The sequence below is a fragment of the Balaenoptera physalus genome (assembly GCF_965194825.1).
Source record: "Balaenoptera physalus genome assembly, chromosome: 11".
In the NCBI taxonomy this organism is placed as follows: Eukaryota; Metazoa; Chordata; class Mammalia; order Artiodactyla; family Balaenopteridae; genus Balaenoptera; species Balaenoptera physalus.
Window position 1 is genome coordinate 56,942,712 of NC_138896.1, and position 18,366 is coordinate 56,961,077.

Sequence of the window (18,366 nt, forward strand, 5' to 3'; positions counted from 1 at the left end):
ATAAAAAGCACACAAAACAGCCATGCCTTGACAGTCTACCAAAGAAAACACTAAAACAGGTACTATGTGAGGTTATATTTTGAAGACTACCAGGTTATTAGTTTATTAATAGAACATAATTGTTTGTTAACAGGAAATATAACCACTGTCACTTATTAAGAGGTGTACAGTTGGTAATAAAATTAGTAAGTCCATATTTTAAGGATTTCTGGTGAACACGGGAAGAATGGGCCCTGAGAGTCCAAGTGCACACATTTTTCTAATTTTCCACTTCCATTTTCATTTTAACTCTTTCACAGTTGCTGAGCATGTCCTCAGTGAATATGGGCAAAGAGAATAGAATGAGCGTCTGTCCTCTCCTGTCAGGAAGAGGAGACTTAGCTAGTCCAGAAGGGAGAAACGCATACTTAAATAAAACCAGGCGCAACGTGGTATAAGATGCCCTAGATGAGGGGCATAAATCTTGGTTCCCGGGAGCCCTTCTCAGAGTGTGACCACCCCACACCACTCTGGTTTGAAACACATCTATGATTTGTCAGATACTTCCCTAAACACAAGCCAAAGTACTTCATCCAGCTCTCAACAAAATGATCCAAGCTTATGGGAGAATCAATGCTTCAGACCTCTGGAGATATAGTTGGACTCAACCAAAGCCTTCCGAAGCGATGTCCAAGGGTCATTTTAGCTAAATACTTTTTTCATCATGTGCTCATTTTAGAACTTAAATCTTGTAAAACATGAACTATTACTGTGCTTACAACAGCAAAAACGAAGACTTACTAAGCACAGTCACAGTCATTCTAGCGAAGGATTGGACGTCTCTCACAGTAAAAGGAACATAAAAAGAAAATATAAAAGCTTTAATGAAAAATAAATGTAGAAGAAGAAGATGAAGTCGGAGGTCAAGTTACTGAAAAAATACAGACCATCAGGTTCTATAAATGTCTGGGAATGTGTCACAAATTTTATTCTGAGCTTTTTAGATTAGGAAAACAGGGTTAAACCAACATCACCTCCATTCTCTTTGCAAAACTTAGTGGCAAAGTCCAGTGGATACTGAAGCTGGAAGCTGGTAGGTAACTCTGTGTATGCTTACTCATGCCCATTTGAAACCCTTCAATTTGTATGCTCGTATCATCAGTTTTCTTCCAAAGCTGTCTATGCAAGTACCATTTCTTATTAGAATTATAAAATCTAGTGAAATAGTACTAAGCAAAGGAAAAGTGAAAAGGAGAGTGTTTTCCATAAAAACTAAGCTGAATCCTTTGGAAAGACCAGATAAAGGAGGCGAGGGGCTGCCAGAATTTACTGCCATCAAGTTAGGTGTGATGGGAGAGCTGTAAAAGCTTTAAAACAAAGTCTTGAGAGTCCAGACCAAATCTGCCCACAGGTGGCTGCCTAGGTGCTGAGCACGCTTTCCATTTAAAGAAACCTGAGCTGGAAAGGACAGATGATTCCTGAAGAGTATAGTTTATGTAAGAACCATAGACACCCTCAGAGCATCAGAACTCTGCTCAAGAAAAGCCTCATTTGCTCTTGGAGATCCTCACTTGATGGAAAAAAAAAAAAAAACCTTTCCATCGAAAGATGGGGAAATTAAAATGCACATAGATGTGTTTTAAGTTAAAATATTTAAGTTACGTATGCATCACATATTTTTCTAGGATTATTTGCTTTAACGTGACCAATCCTCATCCCCTTAGGTAGGTGGGCTTCTAGTGCATATGTGGGTATGAATGCGTGTGTTTGTGCATGTGTGTATATGTGTATGCAAGCATGTGTGGATGTGTATGTATGTGCATATGTGTGTTTGTGTGGTGTGTATGTATGTGCATGTGTGGGTGTATGTGTGCATGTGTGTGCACAATCACATGTAATTTAAACTTCTAACCCCCCATTTGTCATTTACCGCTCTTAAAATCCTCCTAGTCACAGGGCAATGCAGAACTGTGGGCTGACTTAGGCTCATGACAAAGATACATTTATTTTTAATTCCAAGAGCGAGTGGGCTCTTGCATGTAACCTGTAGGTGTGAGAGTAGGTATGAGAAGGCATGGCCCACAGTGCCCGTGCTAATCAATGCCAGGAAGATCTGGTCCATGTGGGGCAAATGTCTGCCCAGGAGAGTCACAGACTACCAATTTTAGGGCTTACAGCTTGAGGTTCTGTAGACTTTTTTTAAAATAAAAATTCCCTTCCTATTTATCTCCATCCTCCTCTAGGTGGTACCCAGGATATAATCCGCTCTGGCTTAGAGCAAATTTTAAATTTAAAACAGGCATGTTCTTGGCTCAAACCTAATTTGCATTATTTATTCCTATTTATTTTTCCTCTATTTTTTTTTCCCAAATGATAATTTATGCCTTACCTTTGGAGAGCAGTAGAATTTTGATTCCAGCTCCTAATGCGGCTCACAGGAGGCGCTTATCAAAATGAATGTCAGGTTTGCATTTCTTGTTAGCAAACCAAAAACATCTCCTAATGTGAGCAAGAAAGATAAAACTAAGAGGCACTCAGATGTGTTAATATAAAGATATTTTTGATCTTTAAATTCTTGCTCTTTGTAAGGCATAAAAATTTGCTTCCATGGGCAGAACACTTGGCATCAGAACCAAACTTCTAAGCCAAATTTTGTCACTGACTTTCAAAAATTATAAAGAAATGACTAAATATCTGTGTGATTCAGAGAACCAGCTAAATAAGGGTTTGGCAGTACAACACACATCTTATTTTCGTACCCATGAATATAAGCTTAATTCCTAGAGGTAATTACTCCTGGCCAAGAGGGGAAAACCTCCTTTGTTTAAATACTTCATGGGGAAAGCAAGCTGTAAGCAACACCAACATCATTCATTAAATCTGCCACAAACTATATTTGTAGTAGTAGCGGTTGTTGTTATTGTTAATATTTTACCAACTCTTTAAAATTTGCAATGTGCTTTTCATGTCTCTGATTCTCATGAACCCAAATTAAAGCTTATTTGAAAAGAATCCACATTTTTGCAATTTAGGGACCAGAATATTCTCGTGACTAGCCAGCTTGTCACCTTTGTACATAAAAAAAAAAAAAAAAAAAAAAAAAAACCACTTCCTATTTATAAAGCTTCAGGCATAATCCAATTCTTGGCAACTAGGATATTCTATTTTGCTGATCACAGCAGAGAAACAGTCCTAATCCGACAAGATGGAATATTCACAAGGGAAAGAAAATATGCGCAAACTAAATGTAAGTATCCGAATATCGCCCCTAAATGGAGCACGCAAGGAGGAAAGCAATTTAGCAGGAGTGAGATTGCTTTCCAGCTCGCAATTATTTTACTGCTGGTTTTTCCCCCAAATTGTAAATCAAGTTCTTTTCTCCTGCCTCAGTGCTCTGGTCCCTGCATCTTAAGTGGAGGAAGATCCTGACATTTCTATCTGGTTGCACAGGAACTTAATCGACACATTTCTGTAGGGTTGCTGTTTCCCCCCCTTAAATTATGTTTCAGCAATGATTTAGCCATTTAAACAGAATTTTGTTGCCACACCCCTGCTGCATCAACAGCATTTGGTATTTAAAAGTTGCTTAAACCCAAGGAAAAGAAAAAAACAACTCTCTCATTCAGGCCAAGTACAGTAACTTGGTAACAGATAACTGACCAGGTGTCACCAGAGCCTTTTATTAAAATAAAATCCTCAGGTCTATACAGTGACATTTCTTCTTAAAAATGTGTAACTTATTTAATGTTAAACAACACATTTTTTTTCAATATACAAAGTGTTTCTCAAACTCTCTGTAAGGAAGTTTATTTTTTCCAGTCCATTACATTCTTTTGTGAAATAAAATAAAAGTGAATAACTAAATGAAAATTAATTACTAAATAAAAATGAAATAAAAGAGACATAAAAACAAGATCCTACTGTATGGCACAGGAACTATATTCAATATCCTGTGATAAACCATAATGGAAAAGAATGTATGTGTATGTGTATATAACTGAGTCACTTTGCTGTACAGCAGAAATTTAAAAAACATTGTAAATCAACTATACTTCAATAAAATTAATTTAAATTTTTTTTTAAAAGACACAAAAAGAAAGAAGGTAAAAAGAAGACATAATAAGTACAAGCTAAATTAGTGTTTTTTTAAAAAAAATCAACAGCAAACTTACTGTTGTTATAAAAGTTTCTAAACAGTAACTTTGGGTTCCCATGTTTTTCTTATGGCAGACACCCAGTTCATGGATCTGCAGGGTGCTGGAGACCACATTTTGAGGATTGCTGCTCTGTTCTAACTCCCTTGTCTCCTTAGGGGTGTATATAATTTTAGTTATGAATGTTGGTGTTATTTTTCATACTTACTTCTGCATATTGGCATAATCTCCATACCATTTTGAATTGTGTTTTTGTTTTTCACTAAACCACTGTGCCATAGTTTACCTAAACATGTCCCACTTGTTAAGTCTTGGAACTGCTTCCAATGGCACTTCAGTGAAACCATGAACCCAATCATGAAAACTCTAAATCAGTTCTTCAAAGTCTAGTTCAGAGATTATAAATGTCTCAAAATCTCCTAGACATTAGGATCTTTATACAACTTTTCCCATCAGATGCTATAAGGGTGAAATAGTCACATTTTCACCTGCAAAATATGGGGCAGCACAACACCCAGCATGACTGAGAAGATAGGCCTGTAATTAAAGGAAGTGATCCTTTAAGCAAATATGAGGGACAAAGACTACATACACTTCTACTGTGACTCTAGATAGCAGAATCATTCGGAGCTTCTAATAAACCCAGCAAGATTTGTGCTTTGCTAAATTCTCCCCTAAATTGATGTTCTTCAAACTCCAGATTTTACAGTTGTTTTCTCAATTTCAATTTAATTAAATCTTCGTTCTGTAATCTCTAAGGAAGCAAAGATTTTTTAAGGAGTAGGAGGCTAAACTCATAATAATTTGCACATCTTGTGGGTAGAACATGGAGTGGGCAGGCAGACTAATAAACTGAAGAATAAATTATTAGAGTTTTATTGTAATTAATAAAACTTTTTCTAAGATTATTTTGCCTAAAGGAGAGTTAGTTGTATCAAATGAAGAAAATTATCTACAATATTTTTTCTCTCTATAAAAGTCACTTGGAAGAGTTTTTAATTTCCTTATATTTACACTAAACTTCATACATCTTTGGCACCTTCTGTATTTCCCAGAACAGAGTTTATAGCCATACCAAAGCTACTCATTGCAATACATGGTTAAGCAAATAAACACTGAGAAAGCAAGATAGTGGGGGCTGATTCAGCTGCTATGTTGAATGTTAGTTGCTCTAGCTCTAGTTTGGTAAGCTTTTTTTTTCTGTAAAACACCAGACAGTAAATATTTTAGGCTTTGTAAGTCATACAAGCTCTGCTGCAAATACTCAACTATGCTACTGTAGCATGAAAGCAGCCCTAGACAATATATAAATAAATGAGCATGGCTATTTAGGGACTTTATTTAGGGACAATGAAATTTAATATTCAATATCATATGATTTTCACATGTCACAAAATATTAACTGCTTTTCATTATTTTTCAACCTCTTAAAAATATTAAGCACATTTGTAGCTCCTAGGCTGTACACAAATAGGTGATAAGCTAGATTTGGCTTCGGACATAATTTACTAACTCCCTGGTCAAAATGGAAAAAAATACATTACAATGTATAAAATCTACCCCTTAGAAGGAAAAAGTGCATGAATATTAGGTTCGCTGGGCTTCTTTCAGAAACTCTGAATTGAGCCAGGAAATGAAAAAGTTCTTCCTGTCTCTTCTTCTCCAGGAGAGCATGAAACCAGAGCCACAGATGGGTGGGCAGGGTTGCCACAGTGGATTGCTTCCAGAACAATTATTCTTGAACCAGCACAACAAGTAGCTTGCTTTATATTGTCTTCCCAAATAATCTGGGTTCCAAATAAGCCCCATCTTCCATGTTAAACTTGAGGTGTGTTCTTCCGAGTAGGATATTAAAATCTAGCTCATGAAAAGAGTTGGCAGGAAATGTCCACACTTGGTACCTGGCACCCAACACAAAACTCTTTCCAAGACTTATAACAAGGTATGTAACTCCTTTCCCCATTTAAGTAATTTTTTTTTGTATAGTTTGGGGACATCTCAGATTTTCTGAGCCCAGATAGAGATGCAATGCTGATCAAGGTGAGGGCCAGAATTCAGGGCATGAATAGCAGCAACGGCCAGAATTTAAATGGAGGAATTCCAGTCCAAGAGAAGAATTAGCAAGACTAAACCAGTCAGAGAACTTAAGTGGGCCTTCCAGGGGCCTTCCTTCCTCTGAGAAAAGTGCAGACCAGCACAGTGACGATCTAGGAAGCAAACGGGGCTTTCCCAGTGCATATAAGCTGAAGGCCAATCAATCATCAGAGAAAAGCTACCCTGGAGAGATTCCCCAGGCATTCCTGAATGCCCAGTTTTGCAGTTATAGAAAATAAGATGTGAGAAAGCCTGTAAATCCTTTATTTGTTCATTACTTTCTCTGGTATTTATCTCCATAACTAAAGCATCATGATGGTCCTTGCATGAGCCAGTGAATGGAAGGCCATCATAACACTGATACTGGATCACAGTCTAAAAATAGATTTGCATCTCTTATTTTCCTTTTAGCTTCGATTAAAAAAAGATATACTCTCCAATGGATAAGTGCATTCCATCAATTTCTGATCATGAAAGAGCTCAAACATATAAGAACTTCCCAAAACTTAAATGAACATTTTTATCTTGATTTCTTCTAACTGTACATAAGAACAAGATACCTTGATTTCTTCTGACTGTACGTAAGAACTGGCTTTTCCAAATTTTAAAATTTGTATGGAAACACAAAAGACCCCAAATAGCCAAAGCAATCCTGAGAAAGAAAAACAGAGCTGGAGGAACCAGGCTCCCTGAATTCAGACTATACTACAAAGCTACAGTAATCAAAACAGCAAGGTACTAGTGCAAAAACAGAAATATAGCTCAATGGACGGGATAGAAAGACCAGAAATAAACCCACAGACCTATGATCTTTATGACAAAAAAGGCAAGAATACACAATGGAGAAAAAACAGTCTCTTCAATAAGTGGTACTGGGAAAACTGGACAGCTACATGTAAAAGAATGAAATTAGAACATTCTCTAATACGATACGCAAAAATAAACTCAAAATGGATAAAAGACCTAAATGTAAGGCTGGACATTATAAAACTCTTAGAGGAAAACATAGGCAGAACACTCTTTGACATAAATCGCAACAATATCTTTTTTGATCCACCTCCTAGAGTAATGAAAATAAAAACAAACAAATGGGACCTAATTAAACTTAAAAAACTTTTGCACAGCAAAGGAAATCATAAACCAAGAGAAGAGACATCCTACAGAATGGAAGAAAATATTTGCAAATGAAGCAACCTACAAGGGATTAATTTCCAAAATATAAAAACACCTCATGCAGTTCCATGTCAAGAAAACAAACCACCCAATCAAAAAACGGGCAGAAGATCTAAATAGACATTTCTCCAAAGAAGACATACAGATGTCCAAAAAGCATATGAAAAGATGCTCAACATCAATAATTATCAGAGAAATGAAAATCAAAACTACAATGAGGTATCACCTCACACTAGTCAGAATGGCCATCATCAGAAGTCTACTAACAATAAATGCTGGAGAGGTTGTGGAGAAAAAGAGAACCCTCCTACACTGTTGGTGAGAGTGTAAATTGGTACAACCACTATGGAGAACAGTATGGAGATTCCTTAAAAACCTAAAAATAGAACTACCATATGATCCAGTAATCCCACTCCTGGGCATTTATCTGGAGAAAACTCCAATTCAAAAAGATACATGCATCCCTATGTTCATAACAGCACTATTTACAATAGTCAAAACATGGAAGCAATCTAAATGACCATCAACAGAGGAATGGATAAAGAAGATGTAGTACATATATACAATGGAATATTACTCAGCCAAAAAAAGAATGAAATAATGCCACTTGTAGCAACATGGATGGACCTAGATATTATCTTACTAACTGAAGTCAGACAGAGAAAGACAAATATCATATGATATCACTTCTATGTGGAATCTAAAAAAAATGGTACAAATGAACTTATTTACAAAACAGAAACAGACTCACAAATTTCGAAAACAAATTTATGGTTACCAAAGGGGAAACAAATGTATGGAGGGGAGGGATAAATTAGGAGCTTGGGATTAACATACACACACTACTATATATAAAATAGATAACCAACTGTGACTACTACTGTAGAACTCTACTCAGTATTCTGTAATAACCTATATGGGTAAAGAATCTGAAAAAGAATATGTGTGTGTGTGTGTGTGTGTGTGTGTGTGTGTGTGTATTTGTGTGTATAACTGAATCAATTTGCTGTACACCTGAAAACTAATACAACATTGTAAATTGACTATACTCCAATAAAATTTTTTTAAAAAAAGATATTTTCATTTTCACGGGTTTAACATATTTCTGCTGTTTGGATATATGTGAAATTATAAATTAAGGAAAAATGAACACTATTATAACAGTGAAACTTCCCATCAAAGAAAAAAAAATTGGCTTTTCCTTTACACATGCAATTCAGAACATATAGAAATGGGTTTTGAATTCAGCTAAATATATATCCTCCCATTTGTAACCTCTGTGTTACACAGGGAGGTTGTTGCTAAATGAACAGCTATTGAAAGAAAACATTTCCTTATGGTCTAAACATGATATAGTCCAAAGGAGAAAGTGAGTTTTTAGTCTTATAAAAAAAGTTCTTTGTGGTAATGGTTACCTTTACATCCTTAAAATGTAGTAAATGGAATCTCTCACCCGATACAAAAGAAACAGTTGCTACCTCACAATACAGAAACCATTCCTTTGTATTTCCAAACACTTTAGAGTAATTTGCCCCAAACATGACATTCTATATAGAATAGGCATTTGCCCTCCTAACACAGTTTGCTTTTGTCTAAAATTGTTCTGAGCTCACAGCCCTAAACAGCAGAAATTTTGCTTATGGTTGATCACACAGGCAGTCTCCACCCCCCATCAAGGAAGAAACCATTACCTGCCAGAACAACATTAAAGCACTTCCACATTTCTAAGAGCATTTCTGACTCAAAGAAGGAAAACTGCTACTATAGTGTGGATACATGACCATTGGACTATAAACTCTGTTCAAAGCTAGGTCTTCACCTTATTTTTCTTTATATCCCTCAGAACCTAATGTAAAGCCTTGCTAGGAGATAATGCTATGCACTTGTCAAAACTCATAGAACTGTGCACCTTAAAAGGTAAACTTTACGTGTGTGTAAATTAAGAAGTGAATAAATTAATTAACTTAAAAAACAACAGAGATTCTGAGAGGGCCATGTAGATATGTGAGATCATGCAAGTATCTTCAGCTCCTAGTGCCCCAGTTTCCTTATCTCTAGGCAAGAGATAGTAATAATAGTACAGATCTCTTCCTAAGATTGATAAAATATGGAATGTGATATTGTGGGTGAAGTGTGTAATGCTGTGAACAGACAGTCCATGATGGAGATTAATATTCTTACTCAAGAAGAATCTAGAAATACAAATCAAAACTACAATGAGGTACCACCTCACACCAGTCAGAATGGCCATCATCAAAAAGTCTACAAATAACAAATGCTGGAGACGGTGTGGAGAAAAGGGAACCCTCCTACACAGTTGGTGGGAATATAAATTGGTACAGCCATTATGGAGAACAGTATGGAGGTTCCTTAAAAAACGAAAAATAGAGCTACCATTTGATCCAGCAATCCCACTCCTGGGCATATATCCAGATAAAACTGTAATTCAAAAAGATACATGCACCCCTATGTTCATAGCAGCACTATTCACAATAGCCAAGACATGGAAGCAACCTAAATGTCCATCGACAGGTGAATGGATAAAGAAGATGTGGTACATATATACAATGGAATACTACTCAGACATAAAAAAAGAACAAAATAATGCTATTTGCAGCAACAATGGATGCAACTAGAGATTATCATACTAAGTGAAGTAAGTCAGACAGAGAAAGACAAATATCATATGATATCACTTATATGTGGAATCTAAAATATGACACAAATGAACCTATCTATGAAACAGAAACAGAATCACGGACATGGAGAACAGACTGGTCGTTGCCAATGGGGAGAGGGTTGGAGGAGGGATGGAGTGGGAGGTTAGGGTTAGCAGATGTAAGCTTTTATGATAAACCATAATGGAAAAGTATAAAAAAATAATGTGTATATATATATATATATATATATGTATACATATGTATAACTGAATCACTTTGCTGTACAGCAGAAATTAACACAGCATTGTAAATCAACTATACTTCAATAAAAAATATTAAAACTGAAAAAAAAAGAAGAGTCTAGAGAACAAAATCTGGAAAGGAAATGGAGCATGAATTGGGATGTTTCCTTCTAGTTCTACCACTCACTGCATGTCCTTTAGCAAATCACTTGAGTTCTCTGTAGGTCTGAAAATGACAAGGGTCATGTTGACCACTCTTAGATGCAAAGGATAAAGGTATTTTGGACATGGTGGCACTTGAAGCTTTTCTTCATGGTGGGCAGTGGAGACTAATGGAAACTGTATGGTCTGAGGTTTTTTGGAGGCTCTGAAGCACATAAGATCAAATATACTGGGGCTTCCCTGGTGGCACAGTGTTAAGAATCCGCCTGCCAATGCAGGGACACGGGTTCGATCCCTGGGCCGGGAAGATCCCACATGTTGCAGAGCAACTAAGCCCATGCACCACAACTACTGAGCCTGAGCTCTACAGCCCGCGAGCCACAACTACTGAATCCCACGTGCCACAACTACTGAAGCCCACGTGCCTAGAGCCCGTGCTCCGCAACAAGAGAAGCCACTGCAATGAGAAGCCTGGGCACCGCAATTAAGAGTAGCCCCCACTCGCCGCAACTAGAGAAAGCCTGTGCGCGGCAGCGAAGACCCAATGCAGCCAAAAATAAATAAATAAATAAACTTATATTAAAAAAAAAGATCATATATACTGTAATAGGGAAAAACAAATCTGACTTTATATTAGATCTGTTCCTTTTGCTTTAACCTTTGTGCTCTGTTGCCTGTGCTTAGTCATGCTGGCTCTGCACCTTTTGTAAAAGAATGTTGCGTATAGCCTGAAATATGCAGGATAGCCCATTCTCAAGTCTCTGACCTTTAAGAGTCCATTCATATAAAGGTAAAAAGTTGCAGAACAGAGAATAACATGTGTTTTGTTGGAGGTTTACAGGAGCATTATGACCTATGGGGACAGCTGCAAGAATGAAGGATTCTGGCACCAAGAAGTTTGTAACTAACCATGCCCCCCTCCCTCCAGTTTGCCTTTAAAAGTGCTTTGCTGAAACCCTTTGGGGAGTTTGGGGTTTTTTGGGCATGGCCCACCCATCGCCTCGCATGGCCCTGCAATAAGCCTTTTCTCTGCTCCAAACTCCGACGTTTTGGTTGTTTGGACTCACTGTGTGTTGGGCACACAAACTTGCATTCAGTAAGAATATCACTGTACTTATTAAATAGAATTCACACATAATTATAGAAGATTTCAGTTGAGTTGTGATTGACTAAGTTAACATAATGTTCATTATCTGTGATTTTGCAGTTTTTCTTTTGTATTTTGGAGCCATCTTTAAAAGTTAGCAAGTATTTTTATATGCCCCAATTCAATTCTTATACCCCACCCCATGCTTATTTTGCCTGATGACTAAATAAACTAGCTCTATGCACATATGAGTGGCCAAACATCCACTGTCCTCAGGACAGACTCAACTTATACCTGTAATTATCACAGCACTCCTTTTCACTGTTATAAGTGTCCCAATTTAGAGGCTAAGTTCTATGGTTTAGACTAACCATAAATAGACCAAGAGACTAGTTTACTGACTAGGGACCCAATTCCTGAAATTCTGTGTGACTCTGGACAAGAACTTTGGACTTAAGACTATGACTCCTGTGGGACTCATAGTCCTCTCTTATGAAAAACTGATAATCCCTTGTAGGATTGTCATGTGGACTAAATGAAATAATATAGATAAAAACACCAAGCACAGGGGCTTCCCTGGTGGCACAGTGGTTAAGAATCTGCCTGCCAATGAAGGGGACACGGGTTCGAGCCTTGGTCCGGGAAGATCCCACATGCTGCAGAGAAAGTAAGCCCGCAAGTTGTGTCTCTAGAGCCCACGAGCCACAACTACTGAGCCCACGTGCCACAACTACTGAAGCCTGCACGCCTAGAGCCCATGCTCTGCAATGAGAAGCCACTGCAATGAGAAGTCCACACGGCGCAATGAAGAGTAGCCCCTGCTCACCGCAACTAGAGAAAGCCCGCGTGCAGCAACGAACACCCAATGCAGCCAAAAATAACTGAATTAAATAAATAAATTTATTAAAAAAAAAAAACAAGCATAGAGTTGGCATCTGCTAGGCACTCAATAATATGAACTAGTATTATTAATTTCTTAAAATGAATTTGCTTTTAATCAATTTACATTCACACCTGGTCTTTTATTACTCTTATTTCATTATCTCTTGAGACATGAGCATTTGAAAGTGTTGTGAAAACATGACTTGTAACTTATTCTTTCTCCCCAAAGCATCTAAACTGTATTAAATAATTCTGAGAGGTTGTGAGTTACCAGTTTTAGAAATTAAATCTTACACCTCATGTATGCTGCTTCTATATTAATCTTCTATTTATGTTCCAGGTTTTTTCCAAATCAGACAAAAATTAACAAAGCAAACTTTTTTTTTCTTTAAAAAGTAAAACAGTTGTTGATTATCTTGGCCGTTTGATGGTGGGGAGAGAAGTTTCCCTTGAAATGTACTGTGGGCAGGGACGAGTTTCTATTGTATTCTAGAAATTTCTATGTGTTGTGTAATTTTGCAGCATACAGAAATATTTTCTAAGTAATGAAGTTACTTCTCCTTTGGACATGTGAAAAGTTCACATATAATGAAAAGGTCATTTGTCCCCATATTCATGAGCTTGTATCCAAAACTTTAGTCTTTGTGTTGTCCTGCCATGTACATTTTTATCAAAGGAAGATCAAAGAGCTGTGTTAGGTGCTTCCCAAATGTGCCTGACGATACACGGCACCTGCATCTAGACCCCAATCCACAGCAGCTGAATGTGAATTTTGATGGGACAGGCCATTGGTCTGTATGTTTACTGACCAGGCACTCAAGTTCTTGCTATCATGATGCAAGTTTGGGAACCTGGACAATGGCAGTCCTTTAACTAGGATGTTGGAGACATATGGTACAGTAGGAGGTGAGAGGTGTTGGACAGGAAAAAACAATTTTGAGAGAGGAAGGAGGTGAGATTGGGAATCTCCCCTTCCTGAATTGCTTATGTTGATTTCATAATAAACGAGTGACCTTCAAAGAAGCTGTTAGCCAACTTTTCTGTTAATCATAAAACATGAAAAAGTATTCAAAACACTTAATTATGGACCAGGAAACAATGAAACTCTTCGTACTGAATGCTTAAAGAATCAATTTTCCTCTCTCGATATATTTCCTGCCATTCCTTACCTGCTCAATTCTTCTCCTACTCCTTTGCCCTCACTCTTTTCCCCTGATGTCTCCACTCTACAATTTAGAGGTGAGCTGCCCTGGTGTGCCTCCCAAGCTTACATTATGTAAAATCGGTGGTCCAGAGCCCATGAAATCATTTGCATCTAAGAGATCATTTCAGCTTGGCAGACATGGAGAAACAGGCCACACTCGGGGCATACCTTTTTTCAAATATGGATTCTTATCCTTATTTTCCTCTGGAGTATATCTCAAAATCAGCAAAACACTAAAAAGTGCTTCACTTTAAAAGCACTGCCCTGTCTATACGCTTCCCAGTACAGATGAGCAAAGCCACAGAAACAAAGAGGTCAGACCTCCAGGAAGAATGAAGAACACAGCTTCACATGCGGTGTTTGTAACGTAGAAATGACAATGACGGCAATTCCAGTAAACCTAATGTCAGTCATATATTCAAGGCAGCCAGAATGAACAGTCATAAAAAGAAACCAAACTGAACTGAAAGCTTTAGCTGGAGAATGGACACAATAAATGTTTTACACACTCTATAAAGTAAAACCTTAATACTCACTGGTGTCACATGAGCTCACAGCTCCTCAGTAACTGTTGTGGGCCAACCCCCAAACGTTAGCCCACGCTGCGAGATCCCTATATTGTTCCTTAAAATGGCAAGTTATTCGGTAATGCTCAGCCAAGGCTGGCACCACCTCTCAGGGGCGTTTGGAAAGGAGTCCGGGCATTTTGGGTTATTGCAATGACTGACAGCTGCGTGCTTCTTGCACTTGATGTGTGAGGTCAAGAATGACAAACGCTTCATAATGGTTAGACACAACTTGCCCAGGGAAGAATGATGTTGCCCCAAATGCCAGTGAGGCCCCTGCTGAGAAACGCTGATCAGGAGGCCTGTGGGCTCCAGGAACACCTTCTACACTTTGTCTTGACACCTCTGGGTCCTTTCAGTTTCTCCCACAAGTTACTGACCTTGCTTTGAGTCAGAACAGATGACTCAATTGATGGCTCAGCAAAGTAAATGGGACCCTTGAGGGCAAAAAATAGTATTTTGTTGTTTCCCTTAGATTCTTTTTTTAATGTTTCATTTTAATTTCATTTTTTTCTAGCTTTATGAGGTCTATTTGAGAAAAAAGAATGTTATATATTTATAGTGTCCAATGTGATGTTTTGATATACACTTAAGTAACAAAATGCTTTAGGTTTGCACATATTGAACAAATTAACAAAAGTGATTATACATTCTTCCTTATGGAGCTCGCTCAACACTATTGAACCCAGTACTTAAAATTAGAAGTTGCTTTTGAAGCCACATACAAGCCCCTGTGTCCCGGACTTTTGAAGTAAAATGTTGACTTAAGAGTTATGATTGGGAATTGTGAAGATGTAGAAACAGAGAACAGCTGTTGGGCTGGGGAAATGATGACAATTTAGACTATAAATCCATCACATAGCAGAATCACCTAACTCCCAGTTCCCTGAAAGATACAGATAAAGGCCTGACACACTCCTGAGTTGTTTGTACAGGAAGCAGACCCCCTCCAGGTGAAAACTACTGACCACAAGCACATAGACCCTAGACTGGTTGAAACCAGAAGGTTGATGATGCTGACTCCCAATTACCTCACCACCAGCCAATCAGAAGAATGTCCATCAGCTGATCACATCCTCTTTGAACCATTACTATAAAACTCCGCACTACCCCCTCCAGGGGTACACAGTTTTGAGGGCATTAGCCCGCTGTGGCCCCCTTTGCCTGGCAAAGCAATAAAGCTATTCTTTTCTACTTCACCCAAAACTCTGTCTCCAAGATTTAATCCGGTGCTGGTGTACACAGGCGGAATGTCAGCAACACTTTTTCCTTAAAGTCATGTAAAAAGTGTTGGCTGCAGGGTGCTGCCCCTGGAGAGAGGGGCTGCCACAAGAGGCAAAAAGGAGGCAAAGCAGACAGGGTCCTTCTTGGCCTCAACCAAGCTCCTCTTTACCTGTCTTACATGTTGGAGTTCTATGTAAGAATTTGTGTGACAAAAAGGGATCTGCCACTTAAAAAGACCAACTTTGAATTTGATTGGCAATGTATGTATTATTATTTATTCAAGAGCTATCATTTTGGAATATCTGCAAAATAGCCCTCTAGATGTTGGCCAAGGGAATGCTCCCTAGATGCTGAGTCTAAGGGCAGAGAGTGGACCCTGGGGTCTGACATTCCTGACCGGGTTGGGGAAGCTAAGAAAATTCACAGGGAAATATGTCTACTTGCTAAAACTAAGCTTCTTTTATTTAAGAGTTAAGGATAAGGGGCTTCCCTGGTGGCTCAGTGGTTAAGAATCCGCCTGCCAATGCAGGGGACACAGGTTTGAGCCCTGGTCCGGGAAGATCCCACATGCCGTGGAGCAACTAAGCCCATGTGCCACAACTACTGAGCCTGTGCTCTAGAGCCCGTGAGCCACAACTACTGAGCCCACATGCCACAACTACTGAAGCCCATGAGCCTAGAGCCTGTGCTCTGCAACAAGAGAAGCCACTGCAATGAGAAGCCTGCACACCGCAACTACAGAAAGCTGGCGTGCAGCAACGAAGACCAAATGCAGCCAAAAATAAATAAATTAATTAATTAAAAAAAAAAGTTAGGATAAGCCATACGTTGTCAAGTTACGTTCAAGTAGAGTAATAATAAATAACCAACAATAATAAATGACCATTTCACATAATTGAACTTAAGTATGTCCCAAGCGCAGCTATGTAACAAAGCCGTTTCACGTTCCAGGGGCTCTGTTGCCTCTGGCAGGTAATCATCATTCCATTCCCATGCTCTCACTCTCCTGTAAGTGCCCCAGGGTTTCAACTCATCCGCTGGCCACTTGAATGTCCTCTTTTTAAGAACCGCTTGTTCATATGGTTCTTTGCCCATTTTGGGTAATCATCTTTTTCTTACTGATTTAGAAGAACTCTTTGTTGGTAAGAACATTATCTGATGGCTTTACATGTTGCAAGTGATTTATCTGCTTTTAACTTGGTTTTTAGTAGCTTTAATTACATATTACAATTTTTAACCCTTAAAATCCTTAACAAAACCAAGAAACAAGTAACTGAACTGTTACTCCAGCATTTACTGATTGGCAAACTTAAGAACATATTCCATAACCTCTAAAAACTTACATTTTTCTTGTAGCATAATTTCTCCTTAATGTGGTACAAGATGCGTGTTTAATAAACCCAAACATCTTCTGAAGTTCTACTAATTAACGAAAGGCTGAAGTCTCAGGCAAAGTGGGCTGTGTTTGTATTTCAAGGACATGATGAGAGCTAACTTCAAGTTTTCTCCGAAGTATATTTTTGTTCTCTCAGGGTCAGAATTCTGAAAACAGTATTTTATCAAGCTAGCTTTCTCTAACTGCATATGCAAACAGAAACAGTTCTGGAGTTTCAAAAGAGTTTCATCTTAACCATTTTTTTCCAGAGTCTAAAGAATACCATTGTCATATATTGTTAAAAAAATCATCTTTCTTTTTCTTTAGTCATAATATCATAGCTAAGGTTTTTCTAATGAATTGAACCTGAATTTCCCATTTTACAAAAGACAACAAAGATACCAATCACACAAATGGAATATACACTCATACACCAGAAAACAGAACTGTCACAAATCCTCCGAGAGATGACTGATAAAGTCCCAAACACTTCCCAACACAAACAGGCCTCGACGTCAGACACACATCAGAACCAACTAGCAAAACACCCAAACGACGCTTCGTGCTCAAAAGAGAAGTTTGCCGGGTGCACTCCGGTGGACTTACTGGGTCTTGGAGCTCGTCAGCTCGTCGTGAGGCATCTTTCCGTTCCACCAAGGGAAAGCGTACATTGGTAGCCAGTGCCGAGCAGGGGAGAAACAGGGAGGAGCCCCGAAACAAATGGTTTGGGAACCTGCTAGGAACGTCCCCCCAAATCCCCCTCTCAGGGCCAATAAGCCACAAGCAGAGGGCTCCTCACAGCCAACCCAGTGCATCTTCATGGCGGCGGCCCTACTCAGGGAAACCTGGGAGCCAGATATCGCGAGAGCCCAGCCTCACGCTGGGAACCAAATACTTACCTAAAGTGGGTCCAGCTGCTCGCCGCTCAAAAGCCAATAAAGAGGCAAGCCTCGTGGAAGGGGAAGCTTGCTTTATTTTGGAGGCCAGCAACCAGGTTGCGGGGCAGGCTCTTGTCCAAAGGCCGACTCCTCCCACTGACAATCAGTGGGCAAGAGCTTTTATAGGCGGGGGGGGGGGGGGGGGGGGCTACATGTAGAAACAGCACAGTCAGCTCTGACGCTCATCTTGAAATTGGTCATCCACCAATGGTCTGACCACCATCATCTTGATTGTGTTAAGTACAGTTAATCTTCTGTTCCAGGGTGGGTTTGTTCCCATTTCTTTGAGGCTGTTCTCGGAATTGTGGCAGCTTATGTCATGGCTACAGTCTGGTCATCATGTATTAACCTCTTCCACCTGGTGGGGGTTTCAGTATCTATAAGACAGCTCGCAGGACACGGCTCAGAATATTATCTATAGCCTTTGAGGAGGAACTACAGGTCCTTGACTTTGCTTAATGACTAAACTATTATTATTTAGTCTTGTTGGACTGTTTTCCTTTGTTTCTGCATTTTCTCACTTCTCTGATTAAACTTATTCTTCGGCTAAAGTTTTCCCCCAGACAAAAGGCAGGCTGAGGACGTGGTGGGGGCAAGGACCATAGGGTCCTGCTCCGTTTCAGATG

The 18,366-nt window shown here is 38.9% G+C and overlaps 1 protein-coding gene across 2 annotated transcripts in view; it reads right to left on the reverse strand.

Annotated features, from left to right (window-relative positions):
* Positions 1-18,366, reverse strand: part of GADL1 (glutamate decarboxylase like 1) — a 181,804-nt gene that overhangs the window by 2,278 nt on the left and 161,160 nt on the right. The gene's annotated exons all lie outside the window — the stretch shown is intronic.